The following is a 27,660-nucleotide window of genomic DNA, read 5'->3' as shown; positions in this document are numbered from 1 at the left end:
TCACAGGAGAGATTCAAATCATAGAAAGTTAGAGTGTCTCTCCCTCTTGTACCTAATTCGGTATTGTGCCTTTTGTATTATATTCGGATGTAATTTCTGTGTTTTATCGTCAATAAGAAGGTCCAAGGGATACAGTAAACGTTAAGTAAATCATCGGAATCTAAAACTGGACTCACAGGAGAGGTTCAAATCATAGAAAGTTACAGTGTCAGTCCTCTTGTACTTAAGTCGGCATTGTGCCGTTTGTATTAATTTCGGATGCAAACTCTGTGTTTCATCGTCAATAAGAAGGTCCAAGGGATACAGAAAACCTGAAGTGAAGCATCGGAATCTAAAACTGGACTCACAGAAGAAGTTCAAATCATAGAAAGTTAGAGTGTCAGTCCTCTTGTTGTTAAGTCGGCATTGTGATTTTTGAATTTAATTCCGATGCAATTTCTGTGTTTCATCGTCAATAAGAAGGTCCAAGGGATACAGTAAACCTGGAGTGAAGCATCGCAATCTAAGACTGGACTCACAGGAGAGGTTCAAATCATAGAAAGTGAGAGTGTCAGTCCTCTTTTACTTAAGTCGGCATTGTGCGTTTTGAATTTAATTCCGATGCAATTTCTGTGTTTCATCGTCAATAAGAAGGTCCAAGGGATACAGTAAACCTGATGTGAAGCATCGGCATATAAAACTGGACTCACAGAAGAGGTTCAAATCATAGAAAGTGAGAGTGTCAGTCCTCTTGTACTTAAGTCAGCATTGTGCCATTTATATTAAATTCGGGTGCAATTTCTGTGTTTCATCGTCAATAAGAAGGTCCAAGGGATACAATAAACCTGAAGTGAAGCATCGGAATCAAAAACTGGACTCACAGGAGAGGTTCAAATCATAGAAATTTAGAGTGTCACTCCTCTTGTACTTGAGTCAGTATTGTGCCTTTTGTATTAAATTCGGGTGTAATTTCTGTGTGTCATCGTCAATAAGAAGGTCCAAGGGATACAGTAAACCTGAAGTGAAGCATCGGACTCTAAAACTGGACTCGCAGGAGAGGTTCAAATCATAGAAAGTTAGAATGTCAGTCCTCTTGTACTTAAGCCGGCATTGTGCCTTTTGTATTGAATTCGGATGCAATTTCTGTGTTTCATCGTCAATAAGAAGATCCAAACCATACAGTAAAACTGAAGTGAAGCATCGGAATCTAAAACTGGACTCACAGGAGAGATTCAAATCATAGAAAGTTAGAGTGTCTCTCCTCTTGTACCTAATTCGGTATTGTGCCTTTTGTATTAAATTCGGATGCAATTTCTGTGTTTCATCGTCAATAAGAAGGTCCAAGGGATACAGTAAACCTTAAGTAAATCATCGGAATCTAAAACTGGACTCACAGGAGAGGTTCAAATCATAGAAAGTGAGAGTGTCAGTCCTCTTGTACTTAAGTCGACATTGTGCCATTTGTATTAAATTCGGATGCAATTTCTGTGTTTCATCGTCAATAAGAAGATCCAAGGGATACAGTAAACCTGAAGTGAAGCATCGGAATCTAAAACTGGACTCACAGGAGAGGTTCAAATCATAGAAAGTTAGAGTGTCAGTCCTCTTTTACTTAAGTCGGCATTGTGCCTTTTGAATTTAATTCCGATGCTATTTCTGTGTTTCATTGTCAATAAGAACATCCAAGGGATACATTAAACCTGAAGTGAAGCATCGGAATCTAAAACAGGACTCACAGGAGAGGTTCTAATCATAAAAAGTTAGAATGTCAGTCCTCTTATACTTATGGCGGCATTGTGCCTTTTGTATTAACTTCGGATGCAATTTCTGTGTTTCATCGTCAATAAGAAGGTGCAAGGTATACAGTAAACCTGAAGTGAAGCATCGGAATCTAAAACTGGACTCACAGGAAAGGTTCAAATTATAGAAATCGAGAATGTCAGTCCTCTTGTACTTATGTCGGCATTGTGGCATTTGTATCAAATTCGGATGCATTTTCTGTGTTTCATCATCAATAAGAAGGTCCAAGGGATACATTAAACCTGAAGTGAAGCATCGGAATCTAAAACTGGACTCACAGGTGAGGTTCAAATCATAGAAAGTCAGAGTGTCAGTTCTTTTCTACTTAGGTCGGCATTGTGCCTTTTGAATTTAATTCCGATGCAATTTCTGTGTTTCATCGTCAATAAGAAGGTCCAAAGGATACAGTAAAACTGAAGTGAAGCATCGGAATCTAAAACTGTACTCACAGGAGAGATTCAAATCATAGAAAGTTAGAGTGTCTCTCCCTCTTGTACCTAATTCGGTATTGTGCCTTTTGTATTATATTCGGATGTAATTTCTGTGTTTTATCGTCAATAAGAAGGTCCAAGGGATACAGTAAACGTTAAGTAAATCATCGGAATCTAAAACTGGACTCACAGGAGAGGTTCAAATCATAGAAAGTTACAGTGTCAGTCCTCTTGTACTTAAGTCGGCATTGTGCCGTTTGTATTAATTTCGGATGCAAACTCTGTGTTTCATCGTCAATAAGAAGGTCCAAGGGATACAGAAAACCTGAAGTGAAGCATCGGAATCTAAAACTGGACTCACAGAAGAAGTTCAAATCATAGAAAGTTAGAGTGTCAGTCCTCTTGTTGTTAAGTCGGCATTGTGATTTTTGAATTTAATTCCGATGCAATTTCTGTGTTTCATCGTCAATAAGAAGGTCCAAGGGATACAGTAAACCTGGAGTGAAGCATCGGAATCTAAGACTGGACTCACAGGAGAGGTTCAAATCATAGAAAGTGAGAGTGTCAGTCCTCTTTTACTTAAGTCGGCATTGTGCGTTTTGAATTTAATTCCGATGCAATTTCTGTGTTTCATCGTCAATAAGAAGGTCCAAGGGATACAGTAAACCTGATGTGAAGCATCGGCATATAAAACTGGACTCACAGAAGAGGTTCAAATCATAGAAAGTGAGAGTGTCAGTCCTCTTGTACTTAAGTCAGCATTGTGCCATTTATATTAAATTCGGGTGCAATTTCTGTGTTTCATCGTCAATAAGAAGGTCCAAGGGATACAATAAACCTGAAGTGAAGCATCGGAATCAAAAACTGGACTCACAGGAGAGGTTCAAATCATAGAAATTTAGAGTGTCTTTCCTCTTGTACTTGAGTCAGTATTGTGCCTTTTGTATTAAATTCGGGTGTAATTTCTGTGTGTCATCGTCAATAAGAAGGTCCAAGGGATACAGTAAACCTGAAGTGAAGCATCATACTCTAAAACTGGACTCGCAGGAGAGGTTCAAATCATAGAAAGTTAGAATGTCAGTCCTCTTGTACTTAAGCCGGCATTGTGCCTTTTGTATTGAATTCGGATGCAATTTCTGTGTTTCATCGTCAATAAGAAGGTCCAAACCATACAGTAAAACTGAAGTGAAGCATCGGAATCTAAAACTGGACTCACAGGAGAGATTCAAATCATAGAAAGTTAGAGTGTCTCTCCTCTTGTACCTAATTCGGTATTGTGCCTTTTGTATTAAATTCGGATGCAATTTCTGTGTTTCATCGTCAATAAGAAGGTCCAAGGGATACAGTAAACCTTAAGTAAATCATCGGAATCTAAAACAGGACTCACAGGAGAGGTTCTAATCATAAAAAGTTAGAATGTCAGTCCTCTTATACTTATGGCGGCATTGTGCCTTTTGTATTAACTTCGGATGCAATTTCTGTGTTTCATCGTCAATAAGAAGGTGCAAGGTATACAGTAAACCTGAAGTGAAGCATCGGAATCTAAAACTGGACTCACAGGAAAGGTTCAAATTATAGAAATCGAGAATGTCAGTCCTCTTGTACATATGTCGGCATTGTGGCCTTTGTATCAAATTCGGATGCATTTTCTGTGTTTCAACATCAATAAGAAGGTCCAAGGGATACATTAAACCTGAAGTGAAGCATCAGAATCTAAACCTGGACTCACAGGTGAGGTTCAAATCATAGAAAGTGAGAGTGTCAGTTCTCTTCTACTTAGGTCGGCATTGTGCCTTTTGAATTTAATTCCGATGCAATTTCTGTGTTTCATCGTCAATAAGAAGGTCCAAAGGATACAGTAAAACTGAAGTGAAGCATCGGAATCTAAAACTGTACTCACAGGAGAGATTCAAATCATAGAAAGTTAGAGTGTCTCTCCTCTTGTACCTAATTCGGTATTGTGCCTTTTGTATTAAATTCGGATGTAATTTCTGTGTTTTATCGTCAATAAGAAGGTCCAAGGGATACAGCAAACGTTAAGTAAATCATCGGAATCTAAAACTGGACTCACAGGAGAGGTTCAAATCATAGAAAGTTAGAGTGTCAGTCCTCTTGTACTTAGGTCGGAATTGTGCCTTTTGTATTAATTTCGGATGCAAACTCTGTGTTTCATCGTCAATAAGAAGGTCCAAGGGATACAGAAAACCTGAAGTAAAGCATCGGAATCTAAAACTGGACTCACAGAAGAAGTTCAAATCATAGAAAGTTAGAGTGTCAGTCCTCTTGTTGTTAAGTCGGCATTGTGATTTTTGAATTTAATTCCGATGCAATTTCTGTGTTTCATCGTCAATAAGAAGGTCCAAGGGATACAGTAAACCTGGAGTGAAGCATCGGAATCAAAAACTTGACTCACAGGAAATGTTCAAATCATAGAAAGTGAGAGTGTCAGTCCTCTTGTACTTAAGTCGGCATTGTGGCATTTGTATTAAATTTGGATGCAATTTCTGTGTTTCATCGTCAATAAGAAGGTCCAAGGGATACAATAAACCTGAAGTGAAGCATCGGAATCTAAAACGGGACTCACTGGAGAAGATCAAATCATAGAAAGTTAGAGTGTAACTCATCTTGAACCTGAGTCGGTATTGTGCCTTTTGTATTAAATTCGGGTGCAATTTCTGTGTGTCGTCGTCAATAAGAAGGTCCAAGGGATACAGTAAACCTGAAGTGAAGCATCGGACTCTAAAACTTGACTCACAGGAGAGGTTCAAATCATAGAAAGTTAGACTGTCAGGCCTCTTGTACTTAGGTCGGCATTGTGCCTTTTGTATTGAATTCGGGTGCAATTTCTGTGTTTCATCGTCAATAAGAAGGTGCAAGGTATACAGTAAACCTGAAGAGAAGAATCGGAATCTAAAACTGGACTCACTGGAGAGCTTCAAATCATAGAAATCGAGAATGTCAGTCCTCTTGTACTTATGTCGGCATTGTGGCATTTGTATCAAATTCGGATGCATTTTCTGTGTTTCATCATCAATAAGAAGGTCCAAGGGATACATTAAACCTGAAGTGAAGCATCGGAATCTAAAACTGGACTCACAGGTGAGGTTCAAATCATAGAAAGTCAGAGTGTCAGTTCTCTTCTACTTAGGTCGGCATTGTGCCTTTTGAATTTAATTCCGATGCAATTTCTGTGTTTCATCGTCAATAAGAAGGTCCAAAGGATACAGTAAAACTGAAGTGAAGCATCGGAATGTAAAACTGTACTCACAGGAGAGATTCAAATCATAGAAAGTTGGAGTGTCTCTCCCTCTTGTACCTAATTCGGTATTGTGCCTTTTGTATTATATTCGGATGTAATTTCTGTGTTTTATCGTCAATAAGAAGGTCCAAGGGATACAGTAAACGTTAAGTAAATCATCGGAATCTAAAACTGGACTCACAGGAGAGGTTCAAATCATAGAAAGTTACAGTGTCAGTCCTCTTGTACTTAAGTCGGCATTGTGCCTTTTGTATTAATTTCGGATGCAAACTCTGTGTTTCATCGTCAATAAGAAGGTCCAAGGGATACAGAAAACCTGAAGTGAAGCATCGGAATCTAAAACTGGACTCACAGAAGAAGTTCAAATCATAGAAAGTTAGAGTGTCAGTCCTCTTGTTGATAAGTCGGCATTGTGATTTTTGAATTTAATTCCGAAGCAATTTCTGTGTTTCATCGTCAATAAGAAGGTCCAAGGGATACAGTAAACCTGGAGTGAAGCATCGGAATCTAAGACTGGACTCACAGGAGAGGTTCAAATCATAGAAAGTGAGAGTGTCAGTCCTCTTTTACTTAAGTCGGCATTGTGCGTTTTGAATTTAATTCCGATGCAATTTCTGTGTTTCTTCGTCAATAAGAAGGTCCAAGGGATACAGTAAACCTGATGTGAAGCATCGGCATATAAAACTGGACTCACAGAAGAGGTTCAAATCATAGAAAGTGAGAGTGTCAGTCCTCTTGTACTTAAGTCAGCATTGTGCCTTTTGTATTAACTTCGGATGCAATTTCTGTGTTTCATCGTCAATAAGAAGGTGCAAGGTATACAGTAAACCTGAAGTGAAGCATCGGAATCTAAAACTGGACTCACAGGAGAGGTTCAAATTATAGAAATCGAGAATGTCAGTCCTCTTGTACATATGTCGGCATTGTGGCATTTGTATCAAATTCGGATGCATTTTCTGTGTTTCATCATCAATAAGAAGGTCCAAGGGATACATTAAACCTGAAGTGAAGCATCAGAATCTAAAACTGGACTCACAGGTGAGGTTCAAATCATAGAAAGTGAGAGTGTCAGTTCTCTTCTACTTAGGTCGGCATTGTGCCTTTTGAATTTAATTCCGATGCAATTTCTGTGTTTCATCGTCAATAAGAAGGTCCAAAGGATACAGTAAAACTGAAGTGAAGCATCGGAATCTAAAACTGTACTCACAGGAGAGATTCAAATCATAGAAAGTTAGAGTGTCTCTCCTCTTGTACCTAATTCGGTATTGTGCCTTTTGTATTAAATTCGGATGTAATTTCTGTGTTTTATCGTCAATAAGAAGGTCCAAGGGATACAGCAAACGTTAAGTAAATCATCGGAATCTAAAACTGGACTCACAGGAGAGGTTCAAATCATAGAAAGTTAGAGTGTCAGTCCTCTTGTACTTAAGTCGGAATTGTGCCTTTTGTATTAATTTCGGATGCAAACTCTGTGTTTCATCGTCAATAAGAAGGTCCAAGGGATACAGAAAACCTGAAGTAAAGCATCGGAATCTAAAACTGGACTCACAGAAGAAGTTCAAATCATAGAAAGTTAGAGTGTCAGTCCTCTTGTTGTTAAGTCGGCATTGTGATTTTTGAATTTAATTCCGATGCAATTTCTGTGTTTCATCGTCAATAAGAAGGTCCAAGGGATACAGTAAACCTGGAGTGAAGCATCGGAATCAAAAACTTGACTCACAGGAAATGTTCAAATCATAGAAAGTGAGAGTGTCAGTCCTCTTGTACTTAAGTCGGCATTGTGGCATTTGTATTAAATTTGGATGCAATTTCTGTGTTTCATCGTCAATAAGAAGGTCCAAGGGATACAATAAACCTGAAGTGAAGCATCGGAATCTAAAACGGGACTCACAGGAGAAGATCAAATCATAGAAAGTTAGAGTGTAACTCATCTTGAACCTGAGTCGGTATTGTGCCTTTTGTATTAAATTCGGGTGCAATTTCTGTGTGTCGTCGTCAATAAGAAGGTCCAAGGGATACAGTAAACCTGAAGTGAAGCATCGGACTCTAAAACTGGACTCACAGGAGAGGTTCAAATCATAGAAAGTTAGACTGTCAGGCCTCTTGTACTTAGGTCGGCATTGTGCCTTTTGTATTGAATTCGGGTGCAATTTCTGTGTTTCATCGTCAATAAGAAGGTGCAAGGTATACTGTAAACCTGAAGAGAAGCATCGGAATCTAAAACTGGACTCACTGGAGAGCTTCAAATCACAGAAATCGAGAATGTCAGTCCTCTTGTACTTATGTCGGCATTGTGGCATTTGTATCAAATTCGGATGCATTTTCTGTGTTTCATCATCAATAAGAAGGTCCAAGGGACACATTAAACCTGAAGTGAAGCATCGGAATCTAAAACTGGACTCACAGGTGAGGTTCAAATCATAGAAAGTCAGAGTGTCAGTTCTCTTCTACTTAGGTCGGCATTGTGCCTTTTGAATTTAATTCCGATGCAATTTCTGTGTTTCATCGTCAATAAGAAGGTCCAAAGGATACAGTAAAACTGAAGTGAAGCATCGGAATCTAAAACTGTACTCACAGGAGAGATTCAAATCATAGAAAGTTAGAGTGTCTCTCCCTCTTGTACCTAATTCGGTATTGTGCCTTTTGTATTATATTCGGATGTAATTTCTGTGTTTTGCCGTCAATAAGAAGGTCCAAGGGATACAGTAAACGTTAAGTAAATCATCGGAATCTAAAACTGGACTCACAGGAGAGGTTCAAATCATAGAAAGTTACAGTGTCAGTCCTCTTGTACTTAAGTCGGCATTGTGCCTTTTGTATTAATTTCGGATGCAAACTCTGTGTTTCATCGTCAATAAGAAGGTCCAAGGGATACAGAAGACCTGAAGTGAAGCATCGGAATCTAAAACTGGACTCACAGAAGAAGTTCAAATCATAGAAAGTTAGAGTGTCAGTCCTCTTGTTGTTAAGTCGGCATTGTGATTTTTGAATTTAATTCCGATGCAATTTCTGTGTTTCATCGTCAATAAGAAGGTCCAAGGGATACAGTAAACCTGGAGTGAAGCATCGGAATCTAAGACTGGACTCACAGGAGAGGTTCAAATCATAGAAAGTGAGAGTGTCAGTCCTCTTTTACTTAAGTCGGCATTGTGCGTTTTGAATTTAATTCCGATGCAATTTCTGTGTTTCATCGTCAATAAGAAGGTCCAAGGGATACAGTAAACCTGATGTGAAGCATCGGCATATAAAACTGGACTCACAGAAGAGGTTCAAATCATAGAAAGTGAGAGTGTCAGTCCTCTTGTACTTAAGTCAGCATTGTGCCATTTATATTAAATTCGGGTGCAATTTCTGTGTTTCATCGTCAATAAGAAGGTCCAAGGGATACAATAAACCTGAAGTGAAGCATCGGAATCAAAAACTGGACTCACAGGAGAGGTTCAAATCATAGAAATTTAGAGTGTCACTCCTCTTGTACTTGAGTCAGTATTGTGCCTTTTGTATTAAATTCGGGTGTAATTTCTGTGTGTCATCGTCAATAAGAAGGTCCAAGGGATACAGTAAACCTGAAGTGAAGCATCGGACTCTAAAACTGGACTCGCAGGAGAGGTTCAAATCATAGAAAGTTAGAATGTCAGTCCTCTTGTACTTAAGCCGGCATTGTGCCTTTTGTATTGAATTCGGATGCAATTTCTGTGTTTCATCGTCAATAAGAAGGTCCAAACCATACAGTAAAACTGAAGTGAAGCATCGGAATCTAAAACTGGACTCACAGGAGAGATTCAAATCATAGAAAGTTAGAGTGTCTCTCCTCTTGTACCTAATTCGGTATTGTGCCTTTTGTATTAAATTCGGATGCAATTTCTGTGTTTCATCGTCAATATGAAGGTCCAAGGGATACAGTAAACCTTAAGTAAATCATCGGAATCTAAAACTGGACTCACAGGAGAGGTTCAAATCATAGAAAGTGAGAGTGTCAGTCCTCTTGTACTTAAGTCGACATTGTGCCATTTGTATTAAATTCGGATGCAATTTCTGTGTTTCATCGTCAATAAGAAGATCCAAGGGATACAGTAAACCTGAAGTGAAGCATCGGAATCTAAAACTGGACTCACAGGAGAGGTTCAAATCATAGAAAGTTAGAGTGTCAGTCCTCTTTTACTTAAGTCGGCATTGTGCCTTTTGAATTTAATTCCGATGCTATTTCTGTGTTTCATTGTCAATAAGAACATCCAAGGGATACATTAAACCTGAAGTGAAGCATCGGAATCTAAAACAGGACTCACAGGAGAGGTTCTAATCATAAAAAGTTAGAATGTCAGTCCTCTTATACTTATGGCGGCATTGTGCCTTTTGTATTAACTTCGGATGCAATTTCTGTGTTTCATCGTCAATAAGAAGGTGCAAGGTATACAGTAAACCTGAAGTGAAGCATCGGAATCTAAAACTGGACTCACAGGAAAGGTTCAAATTATAGAAATCGAGAATGTCAGTCCTCTTGTACATATGTCGGCATTGTAGCATTTGTATCAAATTCGGATGCATTTTCTGTGTTTCATCATCAATAAGAAGGTCCAAGGGATACATTAAACCTGAAGTGAAGCATCAGAATCTAAAACTGGACTCACAGGTGAGGTTCAAATCATAGAAAGTGAGAGTGTCAGTTCTCTTCTACTTAGGTCGGCATTGTGCCTTTTGAATTTAATTCCGATGCAATTTCTGTGTTTCATCGTCAATAAGAAGGTCCAAAGGATACAGTAAAACTGAAGTGAAGCATCGGAATCTACAACTGTACTCACAGGAGAGATTCAAATCATAGAAAGTTAGAGTGTCTCTCCTCTTGTACCTAATTCGGTATTGTGCCTTTTGTATTAAATTCGGATGTAATTTCTGTGTTTTATCGTCAATAAGAAGGTCCAAGGGATACAGCAAACGTTAAGTAAATCATCGGAATCTAAAACTGGACTCACAGGAGAGGTTCAAATCATAGAAAGTTAGAGTGTCAGTCCTCTTGTACATAAGTCGGAATTGTGCCTTTTGTATTAATTTCGGATGCAAACTCTGTGTTTCATCGTCAATAAGAAGGTCCAAGGGATACAGAAAACCTGAAGTAAAGCATCGGAATCTAAAACTGGACTCACAGAAGAAGTTCAAATCATAGAAAGTTAGAGTGTCAGTCCTCTTGTTGTTAAGTCGGCATTGTGATCTTTGAATTTAATTCCGATGCAATTTCTGTGTTTCATCGTCAATAAGAAGGTCCAAGGGATACAGTAAACCTGGAGTGAAGCATCGGAATCAAAAACTTGACTCACAGGAAATGTTCAAATCATAGAAAGTGAGAGTGTCAGTCCTCTTGTACTTAAGTCGGCATTGTGGCATTTGTATTAAATTTGGATGCAATTTCTGTGTTTCATCGTCAATAAGAAGGTCCAAGGGATACAATAAACCTGAAGTGAAGCATCGGAATCTAAAACGGGACTCACAGGAGAAGATCAAATCATAGAAAGTTAGAGTGTAACTCATCTTGAACCTGAGTCGGTATTGTGCCTTTTGTATTAAATTCGGGTGCAATTTCTGTGTGTCGTCGTCAATAAGAAGGTCCAAGGGATACAGTAAACCTGAAGTGAAGCATCGGACTCTAAAACTGGACTCACAGGAGAGGTTCAAATCATAGAAAGTTAGACTGTCAGGCCTCTTGTACTTAGGTCGGCATTGTGCCTTTTGTATTGAATTCGGGTGCAATTTCTGTGTTTCATCGTCAATAAGAAGGTGCAAGGTATACAGTAAACCTGAAGAGAAGCATCGGAATCTAAAACTGGACTCACTGGAGAGCTTCAAATCATAGAATGTGAGAGTGTCAGTCCTCTTGTACTTAAGTCGGCATTGTGGCATTTGTATTAAATTCAGATGCAATTTCTGTGTTTCATCGTCAATATGAAGGTCCAAGGGATACAGTAAACCTCGAGTGAAGCATCGGAATCCAAATCTGGACTCACATTAGAGGTTCAAATCATAGAAAGTTAGAGTGTCATTCCTCTTGTATTTAAGTCGGCATTGTTCCGTTTGTATTAAATTCGGATGCAAACTCTGTGTTTCATCGTCAATAAGAAAGTGCAAGGTATACAGTAAACCTGAAGTGAAGCATCAGAATCTAAAACTGGACTCACAGGAGAGGTTCAAATCATAGAAAGTGAGAATGTCAGTCCTCATTTGCTTAAGTCGGCATTGCGCGTTTTGAATTTAATTCGGATGCAATTTCTGTGTTTCATCGTCAATAAGAAGGTCCAAGGGATACAGAAAAACCTGAAGTGAAGCATCGGAATCTAAAAACTGGACTCACAGGAGAGGTTCAGATCATAGACAGTTAGAGTGTCAGTCCTCTTTTACTTAAGTCGGCATTGTGCCTTTTGAATTTAATTCCGATGCTATTTCTGTGTTTCATTGTCAATAAGAAGGTCCAAGGGATACAGTAAACCTGAAGTGAAGCATCGGAATCTAAAACAGGACTCACAGGAGAGGTTCTAATCATAGAAAGTTAGAATGACAGTCCTCTTGTACTTAAGTCGGAATTGTGCCTTTTGTATTAAATTCGGATGCAATTTCTGTGTTTCATCGTCAATAAGAAGGTGCAAGGTATACAGTAAACCTGAAGTGAAGCATCGGAATCTAGAACTGGACTCACAGGAAAGGTTCAAATCTTAGAAAGGGAGTGTGTCAGTCCTCTTGTACTTATGTCGGCATTGTGGCATTTGTATCAAATTCGGATGCATTTTCTGTGTTTCATCGTCAATAAGAAGGTCCAAGGGATATAGTAAAACTGAAGTGAAACATCGGAATCTAAAACTGGGCTCACAGGAGAGGTTCAAATCATAGAAAGTTAGAGTGTCACTCCTCTTGTAATTGAGTCAGTATTGTGCCTTTTGTATTAAATTAGGGTGCAATTTCTGTGTGTCATCGTCAATAAGAAGGTCCAAGGGATACAGTAAACCTGAAGTTAAGCATCGGAATCTAAAACTGGACTCACAGGAGAGGTTCAAATCATAGAAAGTTAGAGTGTCAGTCCTCTTTTACTTAAGTCGGCATAGTGCCTTTTGAATTTAATTCCGATGCTATTTCTGTGTTTCATTGTCAATAAGAAGGTCCAAGGGATACAGTAAACCTGAAGTGAAGCATCGGACTCTAAAACTGGACTCGCAGGAGAGGTTCAAATCATAGAAAGTTAGAATGTCAGTCCTCTTGTACTTAAGCCGGCATTGTGCCTTTTGTATTGAATTCGGATGCAATTTCTGTGTTTCATCGTCAATAAGAAGGTCCAAACGATACAGTAAAACTGAAGTGAAGCATCGGAATCTAAAACTGGGCTCACAGGAGAGATTCAAATCATAGAAAGTTAGAGAGTCTCTCCTCTTGTACCTAATTCGGTATTGTGCCTTTTGTATTAAATTCGGATGCAATTTCTGTGTTTCATCATCAATAAGAAGGTCCAAGGGATACAGTAAACCTTAAGTAAATCATCGGAATCTAAAACTGGACTCACAGGAGAGGTTCAAATCATAGAAAGTGAGAGTGTCAGTCCTCTTGTACTTAAGTCGACATTGTGCCATTTGTATTAAATTCGGATGTAATTTCTGTGTTTCATCGTCAATAAGAAGATCCAAGGGATACAGTAAACCTGAAGTGAAGCATCGGTATCTAAAACTGGACTCACAGGAGAGGTTCAAATCATAGAAAGTTAGAGTGTCAGTCCTCTTTTACTTAAGTCGGCATTGTGCCTTTTGAATTTAATTCCGATATTATTTCTGTGTTTCATTGTCAATAAGAAGGTCCAAGGGATACAGTAAACCTGAAGTGAAGCATCGGAATCTAAAACAGGTCTCGCAGGAGAGGTTCTAATCATAGAAAGTTAGAATGTCAGTCCTCTTGTGCTTATGGCGGCATTGTGCCTTTTGTATTAACTTCGGATGCAATTTCTGTGTTTCATCGTCAATAAGAAGGTGCAAGGTATACAGTAAACCTGAAGTGAAGCATCGGAATCTAAAACTGGACTCACAGGAAAGGTTCAAATCATAGAAATGGAGAATGTCAGTCCTCTTGTGCTTAAGCCAAAATTGTGCCTTTTGTATTGAATTCGGATGCAATTACTGTGTTGCATCGTCAATAAGAAGGTCCAAACGATACAGTAAAACTGAAGTGAAGCATCGGAATCTAAAACTGGACGCACAGGAGAGGTTCAAATCATAGAAAGTTAGAGTGTCAGTCCTCTTGTACCTAAGTCGGCATTGTGCATTTTGAATTTAATTCCGATGCTATTTCTGTGTTTCATTGTCAATAAGAGCATCCAAGGGATACAGTAAACCTCAAGTGAAGCATCGGAATCTAAAACAGGACTCACAGGAGAGGTTTTAATCATAAAAAGTTAGAATGTCAGTCCTCTTGTACTTATGGCGGCATTGTGCCTTTTGTATTAACTTCGGATGCAATTTCTGTGTTTCATCGTCAATAAGAAGGTGCAAGGTATACAGTAAACCTGAAGTGAAGCATCGGAATCTAAAACTGGACTCACAGGAAAGGTTCAAATCATAGAAATCGAGAATGTCAGTCCTCTTGTACTTATGTCGGCATTGTGGCATTTGTATCAAATTCGGATGCATTTTGTGTGTTTCATCATCAATAAGAAGGTCCAAGGGATACATTAAACCTGAAGTGAAGCATCGGAATCTAAAACTGGACTCACAGGTGAGGTTCAAATCATAGAAAGTGAGAGTGTCAGTTCTGTTCTACTTAGGTCGGCATTGTGCCTTTTGAATTTAATTCCGATGCAATTTCTGTGTTTCATCGTCAATAAGAAGGTCCAAAGGATACAGTAAAACTGAAGTGAAGCATGGGAATCTAAAACTGTACTCACAGGAGAGATTCAAATCATAGAAAGTTAGAGTGTCTCTCCTCTTGTACCTAATTCGGTATTGTGCCTTTTGTATTAAATTCGGATGTAATTTCTGTGTTTTATCGTCAATAAGAAGGTCCAAGGGATACAGTAAACGTTAAGTAAATCATCGGAATCTAAAACTGGACTCACAGGAGAGGTTCAAATCATAGAAAGTTAGAGTGTCAGTCCTCTTGTACTTAAGTCGGCATTGTGCCTTTTGTATTAATTTCGGATGCAAACTCTGTGTTTCATCGTCAATAAGAAGGTCCAAGGGATACAGAAAACCTGCAGTGAAGCATCGGAATCAAAAACTTGACTCACAGGAAATGTTCAAATCATAGAAAGTGAGAGTGTCAGTCCTCTTGTACTTAAGTCGGCATTGTGGCATTTGTATTAAATTTGGATGCAATTTCTGTGTTTCATCGTCAATAAGAAGGTCCAAGGGATACAATAAACCTGAAGTGAAGCATCGGAATCTAAAACGGGACTCACAGGAGAGGATCAAATCATAGAAAGTTAGAGTGTAACTCATCTTGACCCTGAGTCGGTATTGTGCCTTTTGTATTAAATTCGGGTGCAATTTCTGTGTTTCATCGTCAATAAGAAGGTGCAAGGTATACAGTAAACCTGAAGAGAAGCATGGGTATCTAAAACTGGACTCACAGGAGAGGTTCAAATCATAGAAAGTTAGACTGTCAGGCCTCTTGCACTTAGGTCGGCATTGTGCCTTTTGTATTGAATTCGGGTGCAATTTCTGTGTTTCATCGTCAATAAGAAGGTGCAAGGTATACAGTAAACCTGAAGAGAAGCATGGGAATCTAAAACTGGACTCACTGGAGAGCTTCAAATCATAGAATGTGAGAGTGTCAGTCATCTTGTACTTAAGTCGGCATTGTGGCATTTGTATTAAATTCAGATGCAACTTCTGTGTTTCATCGTCAATACGAAGGTCCAAGGGATACAGTAAACCTGAAGTGAAGCATCGGAATCCATATCTGGACTCACATTAGTGGTTCAAATCATAGAAAGTTAGAGTGTCATTCCTCTTGTATTTAAGTCGGCATTGTTCCGTTTGTATTAAATTCGGATGCAAACTCTGTGTTTCATTGTCAATAAGAAAGTGCAAGGTATACGGTAAACCTGAAGTGAAGCATCAGAATCTAAAACTGGACTCACAGGAGAGGTTCAAATCATAGAAAGTGAGAATGTCAGTCCTCATTTGCTTAAGTCGGCATTGTGCGTTTTGAATTTAATTCGGATGCAATTTCTGTGTTTCATCGTCAATAAGAAGGTCCAAGGGATACAGTAAACCTGAAGTGAAGCATCGGAATCTAAAAACTGGACTCACAGGAGAGGTTCAAATCATAGACAGTTAGAGTGTCAGTCCTCTTTTACTTAAGTCGGCATTGTGCCTTTTGAATTTAATTCCGATGCTATTACTGTGTTTCATTGTCAATAAGAAGGTCCAAGGGATACAGTAAACCTGAAGTGAAGCATCGGAATCTAAAACAGGACTCACAGGAGAGGTTCTAATCATAGAAAGTTAGAATGACAGTCCTCTTGTACTTAAGTCGGCATTGTGCTTTTTGTATTAAATTCGGATGCAATTTCTGTGTTTCATCGTCAATAAGAAGGTGCAAGGTATACAGTAAACCTGAAGTGAAGCATCGGAATCTAAAACTGGACTCACAGGAAAGGTTCAAATCATAGAAAGGGAGTGTGTCAGTCCTCTTGTACTTATGTCGGCATTGTGGCATTTGTATCAAATTCGGATGCATTTTCTGTGTTTCATCGTCAATAAGAAGGTCCAAGGGATACAGTAAAACTGAAGTGAAACATCGGAATCTAAAACTGGGCTCACAGGAGAGGTTCAAATCATAGAAAGTTAGAGTGTCACTCCTCTTGTAGTTGAGTCAGTATTGTGCCTTTTGTATTAAAGTAGGGTGCAATTTCTGTGTGTCATCGTCAATAAGAAGGTCCAAGGGATACAGTAAACCTGAAGTGAAGCATCGGAATCTAAAACTGGACTCACAGGAGAGGTTCAAATCATAGAAAGTTAGAGTGTCAGTCCTCTTTTACTTAAGTCGGCATTGTGCCTTTTGAATTTAATTCCGATGCTATTTCTGTGTTTCATTGTCAATAAGAACGTCCAAGGGATACAGTAAACCTGAAGTGAAGCATCGGACTCTAAAACTGGACTCGCAGGAGAGGTTCAAATCATAGAAAGTTAGAATGTCAGTCCTCTTGTACTTAAGCCGGCATTGTGCCTTTTGTATTGAATTCGGATGCAATTTCTGTGTTTCATCGTCAATAAGAAGGTCCAAACGATACAGTAAAACTTGAGTGAAGCATCGGAATCTAAAACTGGACTCACAGGAGAGATTCAAATCATAGAAAGTTAGAGTGTCTCTCCTCTTGTACCTAATTTGGTATTGTGCCTTTTGTATTAAATTCGGATGCAATTTCTGTGTTTCATCGTCAATAAGAAGGTCCAAGGGATACAGTAAACCTTAAGTAAATCATCGGAATCTAAAACTGGACTCACAGGAGAGGTTCAAATCATAGAAAGTGAGAGTGTCAGTCCTCTTGTACTTAAGTCGACATTGTGCCATTTGTATTAAATTCGGATGCAATTTCTGTGTTTCATCGTCAATAAGAAGATCCAAGGGATACAGTAAACCTGAAGTGAAGCATCGGTATCTAAAACTGGACTCACAGGAGAGGTTCAAATCATAGAAAGTTAGAGTGTCAGTCCTCTTTTACTTAAGTCGGCATTGTGCCTTTTGAATTTAATTCCGATATTATTTCTGTGTTTCATTGTCAATAAGCAGGTCCCAGGGATACAGTAAACCTGAAGTGAAGCATCGGAATCTAAAACAGGACTCGCAGGAGAGGTTCTAATCATAGAAAGTTAGAATGTCAGTCCTCTTGTGCTTATGGCGGCATTGTGCCTTTTGTATTAACTTCGGATGCAATTTCTGTGTTTCATCGTCAATAAGAAGGTGCAAGGTATACAGTAAACCTGAAGTGAGGCATCGGAATCTAAAACTGGAATCACAGGAAAGGTTCAAATCATAGAAATGGAGAGTGTCAGTCCTCTTGTGCTTAAGCCGGCATTGTGCCTTTTGTATTGAATTCGGATGCAATTTCTGTGTTTCATCGTCAATAAGAAGGTCCAAACGATACAGTAAAACTGAAGTGAAGCATCGGAATCTAAAACTGGACTCACAGGAGAGGCTCAAATCATAGAAAGTTAGAGTGTCAGTCCTCTTGTACTTAAGTCGGCATTGTGCCTTTTGATTTAATTCCAATGCTATTTCTGTGTTTCATTGTCAATAAGAACATCCAAGGGATACAGTAAACCTGAAGTGAAGCATCGGAATCTAAAACAGGACTCACAGGAGAGGTTCTAATCATAAAAAGTTAGAATGTCAGTCCTCTTGTACTTATGGCGGCATTGTGCCTTTTGTATTAACTTCGGATGCAATTTCTGTGTTTCATCGTCAATAAGAAGGTGCAAGGTATACAGTAAACCCGAAGTGAAGCATCGGAATCTAAAACTGGACTCACAGGAAAGGTTCAAATCATAGAAATCGAGAATGTCAGTCCTCTTGTACTTATGTCGGCATTGTGGCATTTGTATCAAATTCGGATGCATTTTCTGTGTTTCATCATCAATAAGAAGGTCCAAGGGATACATTAAACCTGAAGTGAAGCATCGGAATCTAAAACTGGACTCACAGGTGAGGTTTAAATCATAGAAAGTGAGAGTGTCAGTTCTCTTCTACTTAGGTCGGCATTGTGCCTTTTGAATTTAATTCCGATGCAATTTCTGTGTTTCATCGTCAATAAGAGGGTCCAAAGGATACAGTAAAACTGAAGTGAAGCATCGGAATCTAAAACTGTACTCACAGGAGAGATTCAAATCATAGAAAGTTAGCGTGTCTCTCCTCTTGTACCTAATTCGGTATTGTGCCTTTTGTATTAAATTCGGATGTAATTTCTGTGTTTTATCGTCAATAAGAAGGTCCAAGGTATACAGTAAACGTTAAGTAAATCATCGGAATCTAAAACTGGACTCACAGGAGAGGTTCAAATCATAGAAAGTTAGAGTGTCAGTCCTCTTGTACTTAAGTCGGCATTGTGCCTTGTGTATTAATTTCGGATGCAAACTCTGTGTTTCATCGTCAATAAGAAGGTCCAAGGGATACAGAAAACCTGTAGTGAAGCATCGGAATCTAAAACTGGACTCGCAGAAGAAGTTCAAATCATAGAAAGTTAGAGTGTCAGTCCTCTTGTTGGTAAGTCGGCATTGTGATTTTTGAATTTAATTCCGATGCAATTTCTGTGTTTCATCGTCAATAAGAAGGTCCAAGGGATACAGTAAACCTGGAGTGAAGCATCGGAATCAAAAACTTGACTCACAGGAAATGTTCAAATCATAGAAAGTGAGAGTGTCACTCCTCTTGTACTTAAGCCGGCATTGTGGCATTTGTATTAAATTTGGATGCAATTTCTGTGTTTCATCGTCAATAAGAAGGTCCAAGGGATACAATAAATCTGAAGTGAAGCATCGGAATCTAAAACGGGACTCACAGGAGAGGATCAAATCATAGAAAGTTAGAGTGTAACTCATGTTGAACCCGAGGCGGTATTGTGCCTCTTGTATTGAATTCGGGTGCAATTTCTGTGTGTTGTCGTCAATAAGAAGGTCCAAGGGATACAGTAAACCTGAAGTGAAGCATCGGACTCTAAAACTGGACTCACAGGAGAGGTTCAAATCATAGAAAGTTAGACTGTCAGGCCTCTTGTACTTAGGTCGGCATTGTGCCTTTTGTATTGAATTCGGGTGCAATTTCTGTGTTTCATCGTCAATAAGAAGGTGCAAGGTATACAGTAAACCTGAAGAGAAGCATCGGAATCTAAAACTGGACTCACTGGAGAGCTTCAAATCATAGAATGTGAGAGTGTCAGTCCTCTTGTACTTAAGTCGGCATTGTGGCATTTGTATTAAATTCAGATGCAATTTCTGTGTTTCATCGTCAATAAGAAGGTCCAAGGGATACAGTAAACCTGAAGTGAAGCATCGGAATCCAAATCTGGACTCACATTAGAGGTTCAAATCATAGAAAGTTAGAGTGTCATTCCCCTTGTATTTAAGTCGGCATTGTTCCGTTTGTATTAAATTCGGATGCAAACTCTGTGTTTCATCGTCAATAAGAAAGTGCAAGGTATACAGTAAACCTGAAGTGAAGCATCAGAATCTAAAACTGGACTCACAGGAGAGGTTCAAATCATAGAAAGTGAGAATGTCAGTCCTCATTTGCTTAAGTCGGCACTGCGCGTTTTGAATTTAATTCGGATGCAATTTCTGTGTTTCATCGTCAATAAGAAGGTCCAAGGGATACAGTAAACCTGAAGTGAAGCATCGGAATCTAAAAACTGGACTCACAGGAGAGATTCAAATCATAGACAGTTAGAGTGTCAGTCCTCTTTTACTTAAGTCGGCATTGTGCCTTTTGAATTTAATTCCGATGCTATTTCTGTGTTTCATTGTCAATAAGAAGGTCCAAGGGATACAGTAAACCTGAAGTGAAGCATCGGAATCTAAAACAGGACTCACAGGAGAGGTTCTAATCATAGAAAGTTAGAATGACAGTCCTCTTGTACTTAAGTCGGCATTGTGCCTTTTGTATTAAATTCGGATGCAATTTCTGTGTTTCATCGTCAATAAGAAGGTGCAAGGTATACAGTAAACATGAAGTGAAGCATCGGAATCTAAAACTGGACTCACAGGAAAGGTTCAAATCATAGAAAAGGAGTGTGTCAGTCCTCTTGTACTTATGTCGGCATTGTGGCATTTGTATCAAATTCGGATGCATTTTCTGTGTTTCATCGGCAATAAGAAGGTCCAAGGGATACAGTAAAACTGAAGTGAAACGTCGGAATCTAAAACTGGGCTCACAGGAGAGGTTCAAATCATAGAAAGTTAGAGTGTCACTCCTCTTGTAATTGAGTCAGTATTGTGCCTTTTGTATTAAATTAGGGTGCAATTTCTGTGTGTCATCGTCAATAAGAAGGTCCAAGGGATACAGTAAACCTGAAGTGAAGCATCGGAATCTAAAACTGGACTCACAGGAGAGGTTCAAATCATAGAAAGTTAGAGTGTCAGTCCTCTTTTACTTAAGTCGGCATTGTGCCTTTTGAATTTAATTCCGATGCTATTTCTGTGTTTCATTGTCAATAAGAACGTCCAAGGGATACAGTAAACCTGAAGTGAAGCATCGGACTCTAAAACTGCACTCGCAGGAGAGGTTCAAATCATAGAAAGTTAGAATGTCAGTCCTCTTGTACTTTACCGGCATTGTGCCTTTTGTATTGAATTCGGATGCAATTTCTGTGTTTCAACGTCATTAAGAAGGTCCAAGGGATACAGTAAACCTTAAGTAAATCTTCGGAATCTAAAACTGGACTCACAGGGGAGGTTCAAATCATAGAAAGTGAGAGTGTCAGTCCTCTTGTACTTAAGTCGACATTGTGCCATTTGTATTAAATTCGGATGCAATTTCTGTGTTTCATCGTCAATAAGAAGATCCAAGGGATACAGTAAACCTGAAGTGAAGCATCGGTATCTAAAACTGGACTCACAGGAGAGGTTCAAATCATAGAAAGTTAGAGTGTCAGTCCTCTTTTACTTAAGTCGGCATTGTGCCTTTTGAATTTAATTCCGATATTATTTCTGTGTTTCATTGTCAATAAGATGGTGCAAGGTATACAGTAAACATGAAGTGAAGCATCGGAATCTAAAACTGGACTCGCAGGAGAGGTTCTAATCATAGAAAGTTAGAATGTCAGTCCTCTTGTGCTTATGGCGGCATTGTGCCTTTTGTATTAACTTCGGATGCAATTTCTGTGTTTCATCGTCAATAAGAAGGTTCAAGGTATACAGTAAACCTGAAGTGAAGCATCGGAATCTAAAACTGGACTCACAGGAAAGGTTCAAATCATAGAAAAGGAGTGTGTCAGTCCTCTTGTACTTATGTCGGCATTGTGGCATTTGTATCAAATTCGGATGCATTTTCTGTGTTTCATCGGCAATATGAAGGTCCAAGGGATACAGTAAAACTGAAGTGAAGCATCGGAATCTAAAACTGGACTCACAGGAGAGATTCAAATCATAGAAAGTTAGAGTGTCTCACCTCTTGTACCTAATTCGGTATTGTGCCATTTGTATTAAATTCGGATGTAATTTCTGTGTTTTATCGTCACTAAGAAGGTCCAAGGGATACAGTAAACCTTAAGTAAATCATCGGACTCTAAAACTGTACTCACAGGAGAGGTTCAAATCATAGAAAGTTAGAGTGTCAGTCCTCTTGTACTTAAGTCGGCATTGTGGCTTTTGTATTAATTTCGGATGCAAACTCTGTGTTTCATCGTCAATAAGAAGGTCCAAGGGATACAGAAAACCTGAAGTGAATCATCGGAATCTAAAACTGGACTCACAGAAGAAGTTCAAATCATAGAAAGTTAGAGTGTCAGTCCTCTTGTTGTTAAGTCGGCATTGTGCGTTTTGAATTTAATTCCGATGCAATTTCTGTGTTTCATCGTCAACAAGAAGGTCCAAGGGATACAGCAAACTTGAAGTGAAGCATCGGCATATAAAACTGGACTCACAGGGGAGGTTCAAATCATAGAAAGTGAGAGTGTCAGTCCTCTTGTACTTAAGTCGACATTGTGCCATTTGTATTAAATTCGGATGCAATTTCTGTGTTTCATCGTCAATAAGAAGATCCAAGGGATACAGTAAACCTGAAGTGAAGCATCTTTATCTAAAACTGGACTCACAGGAGAGGTTCAAATCATAGAAAGTTAGAGTGTCAGTCCTCTTTTGCTTAAGTCGGCATTGTGCCTTTTGAATTTAATTCCGATATTATTTCTGTGTTTCATTGTCAATAAGAAGGTCCAAGGGATACAGTAAACCTGAAGTGAAGCATCGGAATCTAAAACAGGACTCGCAGGAGAGGTTCTAATCATAGAAAGTTAGAATGTCAGTCCTCTTGTGCTTATGGCGGCATTGTGCCTTTTGTATTAACTTCGGATGCAATTTCTGTGTTTCATCGTCAATAAGAAGGTGCAAGGTATACAGTAAACCTGAAGTGAAGCATCGGATTCTAAAACTGGACTCACAGGAAAGGTTCAAATCATAGAAATGGAGAGTGTCAGTCCTCTTGTGCTTAAGCCGGCATTGTGCCTTTTGTATTGAATTCGGATGCAATTTCTGTGTTTCATCGTCAATAAGAAGGTCCAAACGATACAGTAAAACTGAAGTGAAGCATCGGAATCTAAAACTGGTCTCACAGGAGAGATTCAAATCATAGAAAGTTAGAGTGTCTCTCCTCTTGTACCTAATTCGGTATTGTGCCATTTGTATTAAATTCGGATGTAATTTCTGTGTTTTATCGTCACTAAGAAGGTCCAAGGGATACAGTAAACCTTAAGTAAATCATCGGAATCTAAAACTGGACTCACAGGAGAGGTTCAAATCATAGAAAGTTAGACTGTCAGGCCTCTTGTACTTAGGTCGGCATTGTGCCTTTTGTATTGAATTCGGGTGCAATTTCTGTGTTTCATCGTCAATAAGAAGGTGCAAGGTATACAGTAAACCTGAAGAGAAGCATCGGAATCTAAAACTGGACTCACTGGAGAGCTTCAAATCATAGAATGTGAGAGTGTCAGTCCGCTTGTACTTAAGTCGACATTGTGCCATTTGTATTAAATTCGGATGCAATTTCTGTGTTTCATCGTCAATAAGAAGATCCAAGGGATACAGTAAACCTGAAGTGAAGCATCGGTATCTAAAACTGGACTCACAGGAGAGGTTCAAATCATAGAAAGTTAGAGTGTCAGTCCTCTTTTACTTAAGTCGGCATTGTGCCTTTTGAATTTAATTCCGATATTATTTCTGTGTTTCATTGTCAATAAGAAGGTCCCAGGGATACAGTAAACCTGAAGTGAAGCATCGGAATCTAAAACAGGACTCGAAGGAGAGGTTCTAATCATAGAAAGTTAGAATGTCAGTCCTCTTGTGCTTATGGCGGCATTGCGCCTTTTGTATTAACTTCGGATGCAATTTCTGTGTTTCATCGTCAATAAGAAGGTGCAAGGTATACAGTAAACCTGAAGTGAAGCATCGGAATCTAAAACTGGACTCACAGGAAAGGTTCAAATCATAGAAATGGAGAGTGTCAGTCCTCTTGTGCTGAAGCCGGCATTGTGCCTTTTGTATTGAATTCGGATGCAATTTCTGTGTTTCATCGTCAATAAGAAGGTCCAAACGATACAGTAAAACTGAAGTGAAGCATCGGAATCTAAAACTGGACTCACAGGAGAGGTTCAAATCATAGAAAGTTAGAGTGTCAGTCCTCTTGTACTTAAGTCGGCATTGTGCCTTTTGATTTAATTCCAATGCTATTTCTGTGTTTCATTGTCAATAAGAACATCCAAGGGATACAGTAAACCTGAAGTGAAGCATCGGAATCTAAAACAGGACTCACAGGAGAGGTTCTAATCATAAAAAGTTAGAATGTCAGTCCTCTTGTACTTATGGCGGCATTGTGCCTTTTGTATTAACTTCGGATGCAATTTCTGTGTTTCATCGTCAATAAGAAGGTGCAAGGTATACAGTAAACCTGAAGTGAAGCATCGGAATCTAAAACTGGACTCACAGGAAAGGTTCAAATCATAGAAATCGAGAATATCAGTCCTCTTGTACTTATGTCGGCATTGTGGCATTTGTATCAAATTCGGATGCATTTTCTGTGTTTCATCATCAATAAGAAGGTCCAAGGGATACATTAAACCTGAAGTGAAGCATCGGAATCTAAAACTGGACTCACAGGTGAGGTTCAAATCATAGAAAGTGAGAGTGTCAGTTCTCTTCTACTTAGGTCGGCATTGTGCCTTTTGAATTTAATTCCGATGCAATTTCTGTGTTTCATCGTCAATAAGAAGGTCCAAAGGATACAGTAAAACTGAAGTGAAGCATCGGAATCTAAAACTGTACTCACAGGAGAGATTCCAATCATAGAAAGTTAGAGTGTCTCTCCTCTTGTACCTAATTCGATATTGTGCCTTTTGTATTAAATTCGGATGTAATTTCTGTGTTTTATCGTCAATAAGAAGGTCCAAGGTATACAGTAAACGTTAAGTAAATCATCGGAATCTAAAACTGGACTCACAGGAGAGGTTCAAATCATAGAAAGTTAGAGTGTCAGTCCTCTTGTACTTAAGTCGGCATTGTGCCTTGTGTATTAATTTCGGATGCAAACTCTGTGTTTCATCGTCAATAAGAAGGTCCAAGGGATACAGAAAACCTGTAGTGAAGCATCGGAATCTAAAACTGGACTCACAGAAGAAGTCCAAATCATAGAAAGTTAGAGTGTCAGTCCTCTTGTTGTTAAGTCGGCATTGTGATTTTTGAATTTAATTCCGATGCAATTTCTGTGTTTCATCGTCAATAAGAAGGTCCAAGGGATACAGTAAACCTGGAGTGAAGCATCGGAATCAAAAACTTGACTCACAGGAAATGTTCAAATCATAGAAAGTGAGAGTGTCACTCCTCTTGTACTTAAGTCGGCATTGTGGCATTTGTATTAAATTTGGATGCAATTTCTGTGTTTCATCGTCAATAAGAAGGTCCAAGGGATACAATAAACCTGAAGTGAAGCATCGGAATCTAAAACGGGACTCACAGGAGTGGATCAAATCATAGAAAGTTAGAGTGTAACTCATGTTGAACCTGAGTCGGTATTGTGCCTTTTGTATTAAATTCGGGTGCAATTTCTTTGTGTCGTCGTCAATAAGAAGGTCCAAGGGATACAGTAAACCTGAAGTGAAGCATCGGACTCTAAAACTGGACTCACAGGAGAGGTTCAAATCATAGAAAGTTAGACTGTCAGGCCTCTTGTACTTAGGTCGGCATTGTGCCTTTTGTATTGAATTCGGGTGCAATTTCTGTGTTTCATCGTCAATAAGAAGGTGCAAGGTATACAGTAAACCTGAAGAGAAGCATCGGAATCTAAAACTGGACTCACTGGAGAGCTTCAAATCATAGAATGTGAGAGTGTCAGTCCTATTGTACTTAAGTCGGCATTGTGGCATTTGTATTAAATTCAGATGCAATTTCTGTGTTTCATCGTCAATAAGAAGGTCCAAGGGATACAGTAAACCTGAAGTGAAGCATCGGAATCCAAATCTGGACTCACATTAGAGGTTCAAATCATAGAAAGTTAGAGTGTCATTCCTCTTGTATTTAAGTCGGCATTGTTCCGTTTGTATTAAATTCGGATGCAAACTCTGTGTTCATCGTCAATAAGAAAGTGCAAGGTATACAGTAAACCTGAAGTGAAGCATCAGAATCTAAAACTGGACTCACAGGAGAGGTTCAAATCATAGAAAGTGAGAATGTCATCCCTCATTTGCTTAAGTCGGCACTGCGCGTTTTGAATTTAATTCGGATGCAATTTCTGTGTTTCATCGTCAATAAGAAGGTCCAAGGGATACAGTAAACCTGAAGTGAAGCATCGGAATCTAAAAACTGGACTCACAGGAGAGGTTCTAATCATAGAAAGTTAGAATGACAGTCCTCTTGTACTTAAGTCGGCATTGTGCCTTTTGTATTAAATTCGGATGCAATTTCTGTGTTTCATCGTCAATAAGAAGGTGCAAGGTATACAGTAAACCTGAAGTGAAGCATCGGAATCTAAAACTGGACTCACAGGAAAGGTTCAAATCATAGAAAAGGAGTGTGTCAGTCCTCTTGTACTTGTGTCGGCATTGTGGCATTTGTATCAAATTCGGATGCATTTTCTGTGTTTCATCGGCAATAAGAAGGTCCAAGGGATACAGTAAAACTGAAGTGAAACGTCGGAATCTAAAACTGGCTCACAGGAGAGGTTCAAATCATAGAAAGTTAGAGTGTCACTCCTCTTGTAATTGAGTCAGTATTGTGCCTTTTGTATTAAATTAGGGTGCAATTTCTGTGTGTCATCGTCAATAAGAAGGTCCAAGGGATACAGTAAACCTGAAGTGAAGCATCGGAATCTAAAACTGGACTCACAGGAGAGGTTCAAATCATAGAAAGTTAGAGTGTCAGTCCTCTTTTACTTAAGTCGGCATTGTGCCTTTTGAATTTAATTCCGATGCTATTTCTATGTTTCATTGTCAATAAGAACGTCCAAGGGATACAGTAAACCTGAAGTGAAGCATCGGTCTCTAAAACTGGACTCGCAGGAGAGGTTCAAATCATAGAAAGTTAGAATGTCAGTCCTCTTGTACTTTAGCCAGCATTGTGCCTTTTGTATTGAATTCGGATGCAATTTCTGTGTTTCAACGTCATTAAGAAGGTCCAAGGGATACAGTAAACCTTAAGTAAATCTTCGGAATCTAAAACTGGACTCACAGGGGAGGTTCAAATCATAGAAAGTGAGAGTGTCAGTCCTCTTGTACTTAAGTCGACATTGTGCCATTTGTATTAAATTCGGATGCAATTTCTGTGTTTCATCGTCAATAAGAAGATCCAAGGGATACAGTAAACCTGAAGTGAAGCATCGGTATCTAAAACTGGACTCACAGGAGAGGTTCAAATCATTGAAAGTTAGAGTGTCAGTCCTCTTTTACTTAAGTCGGCATTGTGCCTTTTGAATTTAATTCCGATATTATTTCTGTGTTTCATTGTCAATAAGAAGGTCCAAGGGATACAGTAAACCTGAAGTGAAGCATCGGAATCTAAAACAGGACTCGCAGGAGAGGTTCTAATCATAGAAAGTTAGAATGTCAGTCCTCTTGTGCTTATGGCAGCATTGTGCCTTTTGTATTAACTTCAGATGCAATTTCTGTGTTTCATCGTCAATAAGAAGGTGCAAGGTATACAGTAAACCTGAAGTGAAGCATCGGAATCTAAAACTGGACTCACAGGAAAGGTTCAAATCATAGAAAAGGAGTGTGTCAGTCCTCTTGTACTTATGTCGGCATTGTGGCATTTGTATCAAATTCGGATGCATTTTCTGTGTTTCATCGGCAATAAGACGGTCCAAGGGATACAGTAAAACTGAAGTGAAGCATCGGAATCTAAAACTGGACTCACAGGAGAGATTCAAATCATAGAAAGATAGAGTGTCTCTCCTCTTGTACCTAATTCGGTATTGTGCCATTTGTATTAAATTCGGATGTAATTTCTGTGTTTTATCGTCACTAAGAAGGTCCAA

Source organism: Schistocerca americana, chromosome 11 (assembly GCF_021461395.2).
Source record: "Schistocerca americana isolate TAMUIC-IGC-003095 chromosome 11, iqSchAmer2.1, whole genome shotgun sequence".
Taxonomy (NCBI): Eukaryota; Metazoa; Arthropoda; class Insecta; order Orthoptera; family Acrididae; genus Schistocerca; species Schistocerca americana.
Note: the sequence above shows the minus strand (reverse complement) of the source record.